Consider the following 4,894-nt stretch of genomic DNA (forward strand, 5'->3'; position numbering starts at 1 on the left):
GTTGAATATTGTATGTAGGAACCGTAGGAACACGCAATCGTTCGACTACCATCAATGGACGGGAGAAACAAAGATCGACAGAGAGAGTCATCGTCGTCGTCGTCGGCGTCGCCATGCAAGCCGAAAAACGAGACTGAGTGACAGGCTCCTCGATCCGGATAGGAGACTACACTTTGATTAAGCTACATATCTCATAAATTATTCATACAATCTTTTCCTTTTTCTTATGCGTTTTTTGTCGCTGTCGCTCTGTGGGATTTCTGGTTTCACGGTTCACCAGCAGCGCGGTTCACACTTGAATTGAGTTTGAATTTTTCGAAGCCTCGCTTTGGTCATGCCAGGCAGGTTCTTTTTTGTTACCACGTTCCGACGGCGCCCCCATTTTAAAAGTGAATGTTTGATGCCATGGAAACGGTGATCTTTTTGCGATAGTTTTTTTTTTCTTGGCAAGGAGAAACAACCGCTAGACGATAGTGTGCGGTATAATAAATCATAATTTAGTACCAACACAAATCACCACAAATGATAGATTCGAAATAGTATGGCAATAAAGATTTTGTGTTTTATTTCATTGGATTTTTTGGTATGTCTTCAATCATACATATTACATGTTAAGGTAAATAATCACATATGTATTTATACATAGCAATATTAGGGGTACTCACTAAACAGATTAAATTGCTGCGTTAGCCATGATTTTCTGCTTATTTGAAATGTTTCATGTTTTTGCGAATGAAATAATCAAAGATTGCCTTGGTGATCGCGACGTTTAAATAATTTAATCAGTTTACGGTGTTAGGTGAATCCCCCTATTGTAATCAAGGCATTTACCTTGATTGTAATATTGCTTTTAATTTGATAGTACACAGGGTCAAATATTTGTCCAAAAAGAAACCAATGCTCAAACATCTTGTTTGACTCGATCGATTTTTTCTTAGTGTCAAACAGATGTTGTTTCTTGAGTTCTTCCTCTTCAAATATTTGATCAGTGTGTACTTCAGGCCTTAGGTCTGCCAAACTAACTATAATATAGGTATATTATACCTCCAGACGACATCAATACAACGATGCCGTGTGAAAGCGATATCAATATATGTGTATTGTCTATCCGGTTGGAATCAAGACAGTCATTCAATCAAAAATTGCCATTTTCTTGGTCCACAAGTGTCGCAAATGTTTTGCATCTACAGTAGACGTTCGCTCGGTGCAAACGCTTTAACTGCAATGCTTTTTAACTGCAAGTCCGCTAAGTGCAACAATTTTGCAGTTATCGCACCCCTATCCGTCAAAATGGAATGTCAACAGTGCTGCGATGTTTTTTGCATGCACTTTTGTTGCAATGCGATGTTTTTTGTATGCACATTGGTTGCACTCTGCAGCAACTGACAGTTATGTGACGTCTGTCAGTTGTTGCAGTTATCGAATTTCATTCGGTAAGTGAAACGTAAACATCTTGCACTTATCGAACGTCTACTGTAGTGCGCTGTGTTGCTAACAACAACGGCAAGGATGCGCACTACTTGGGTCGCGTCGCGACTTGACTGTGCGACGGCCGGTTTGATGGCGGCCCGACAATATTGAGGCACATGTATAGAGTTCTCCAAATTTTATCTCAAGAAACCTACTGCTTGCTTAAGCATATACGGGAGAACAAATGATGTTTACAAAGTTCTTACACATAGCTAACATGGAGAATTTGAACACAAATCACTACCACATAGGCATTTAGATTGCTCAATTAGCATTTTTTTAGGTTTAGAAGAACCATAGGGGAAAAACAGCTCTACAGACACCCCAACGGGAAGGTTCGGATAGTGTGGGTTTAAGGCCGTCTTCTACAACAAGAATAAAAGCCTGGATTACTCTCTACTCGACCCATCGCACTCAGTCCCATGGCCACCAAACCCTTCGTCTCTCCGGAACACCAGGAAGGCATTGCTTCAGAGAGGGGCTAGTGCACATCGCACCCTCAAGGTTAGCCGCGCAGCCTGCAGCAACGAACATCGATGACTCGCTTTGGAGAGTCCATCACGGTAGCATGCTGGCGCTTAGGGAGTTTCCCGAATGGTTTTCACCACCTTTTTTGTCCTTGGAAGGCGGGCAGGGCCAACTCCACGCCCGTGTCCAACTGCTTTGCAAACATCAAGAACTGATGCTTACGTGCTACCAGATCTGACCGACTCCACGACAGAAACGCTACCAGGACGCTCTCTCCGCGGCCACTTAATCGTTGTGAGGATCGATTTTGACCGCAGGGCACCGGCATGACCTACGAATCCGACTCCGAACCCCTGGACCACCTCTTGCACCGCATCTGAACTAGCCATTCTCCGAGTCCACGCGCCGCCTCCTCTGTAGCTCCAAGACGATGTGGATGATAGCCGTTGAAACGGAATTCCAGCGAAACTCATCCCTACACATCCTCTGGACAAGATTGTTCAGAGTTTTGTCCTCCTCGCATATGGCAAACATGCGGTCACGCATTGTGCGAGAACGAAGGCATACGAACAAACCGAGTTAAGCCGTTTCCTCTAAACCAGCACACACAGGACATTCGACAAAAACCACATGCCCAAACGGTGCAGATACCGTCGGAAGCAACGATGGCCGGAAAGGACCTGGAATCTTACTTCCCCATGACGCCTATTAAACCAACTTTCTACCCTCGATATCTACCTTCCACTAAACTGTCGCACGCACGCTGCCATTTAACCATAGAGACCTTCCTGGCAGTCCTGCGTATACCGAGGCGTATACCTCTTGTGCCGCTCATTTCAAAGCACTCCATGTCCTCCCTGATAAGGATGCCGATAGGCACCATAAAAGTGATGACGTAGAGCGCGTCATGTGGCACGGTACGGTACGCGATCGCAACCCTCAGACACATCAGCCTGTAAGTACTTTCCAGCTTACCACGGTAGCTTTCAGTACTTAGCGCAGTGCCCCACGCCGGGCCACCTTACCTTAGTATGGACGTAGCAACACTAGCCAGAAGCTTGCGCTTACTGGCGTACACCGTAGAGCTATTGGGCATTTTATTTAGATTATTAGATTAGATTAGAAATATCTGTGTATTTTAACTTATGCTAATTCTATACTTAGCTATTAGACATCATCCGGGACAGTGTCACTATAGCTATGGAGGCTCTTTTACAGGCGTAATCAACGTGACTACCGAAGGTGAGCTTACGGTCGATCATCACGCTCATGTGTTTGACGGAGCGCTTCGACGTGATAGTGCAATCGCCTACATTGATCACCGCTTGCTGCTCCGACTTCCGGTTCTTCACAACCATCACCTCAGTTGCGTCTACGGTAGACCTCTCCTTCCGGAAGCCATACTGGCTACTCGAGAGACCGTTTGTGCCCTAGGGTGTGCCTCAACATTCTATTGAGAATGATCATTTCGAGCACCTTCCCCGCCGTATCGATAGAGCATATTGGTCTATATGTCTACGGGTCTCCGGGCGATTTCCCCGCCTTTGGCTACAGAACCAGGCTCTGCCTCCATACTTCTGGAAAAACTCCCTCGTCCAAGCATTTGTACATAGTAGACCTGAACATCTCGGGAGCCTCTGCAATAGCTACTTTTGAGGCCTCTCGTCTTGACCATCACGATCCTGTGGGCATCACCCCTCGGATTCGCAGACAGAGCCCCCCGAAGCAGGCCTTTTTGGTCGGTCCTCAGCGCGGCTTTTGCAGCGGCGAACACCGTTCGTTCCGCTCTTTTTCAGATAGTGCTCGCTGCCTCGCTCTCTGCATCCTCCGCCTAGCCAGTAGGCAATCGCTTGAGTAACCTATATGTCGTACCGCAGTGCCGTGACGAGCTCTTCCGCTTCGGTGACCTCGTCTAGGGTTTTCACCTTCAGAGTGGCCTCTGCACTAAGAGCCCTTATCTCTACCCCTACGCGAAGGACCTCTTCCACCAAGCTTTTGTAGGCGGCACCCTTGCGTTCCTTGTAGTGCTTCAGCTCTAGGATCATCTCACCCGTGATACTTCGCACGTTGGCTCCCCGTGTTACAAGTGTCCCTAGTGTATTTAATATTTGTCCGCCAGTCGTTTGAGTGATTATCATTGACGAGTTATGAAGGAAATTCAATTACACGCACTCTACGCGTTTTTCGAAACTTGACAGTCCAACCAGAGGAGAAATAAAATGGATCTATAACTTGCGGAAAAACATTCCGTTCTATACCACCGAAAGGAAAAGTAACATTTCTCCCCATACTAGATCAGTTGGTTGGCAAAAGTACTTGCAGAAAAATGATGAATTTTACTCTAACGCTCTAGGTGCCAGGAAACAGCTGGTGCCAGGAAACAGGAAACAGCTTAAAATGCTAACCGATTCCAATTAGCACCAATGGTCACGTTACATCGCAATATGGTGGTCGTCCGATCGTCATGTTTCTATTTATTCGGCACCTCTTGTAGGAGACTAGTGTGATTTTGTCCGTCATAAATCCCCGCACTGTAATCATTTTATTCGGTATGTTGGCCTGTCTTTTATGGTGTTGTATAATGAAGAAACACACTGTAGAAAGTAAATATGAAAATACATACACATCAGCGTGTATGCTCAGTTGTATAAGGAATCGATGTTATTTATTTTTGCCAGATGTAGAAAAACAAGTGGGGCGTGGTAGCTTAGGGTAAAGCCACAAAGCGTCCTTCTGAGGCGTGAGAGACTAGCTAGTCTCGCATAAGAGTCCCCTAAAATTCGAAACCTGACGTTTAGTATGTTGTGATTAGGGTAAAGCTGACATATATTTGTTTTTAATAAAATGATAATTTTTACTGAAAACGACAGCATGTAAAATTGCTTATAAAAATCGTATTAAGTAGTGTGACCACTGTAAAAAAAATGGAATTTGCTAGAGGACTAAATATGGATGG

Source organism: Aedes albopictus, chromosome 3 (genome assembly GCF_035046485.1).
Source record: "Aedes albopictus strain Foshan chromosome 3, AalbF5, whole genome shotgun sequence".
Classification (NCBI taxonomy): Eukaryota; Metazoa; Arthropoda; class Insecta; order Diptera; family Culicidae; genus Aedes; species Aedes albopictus.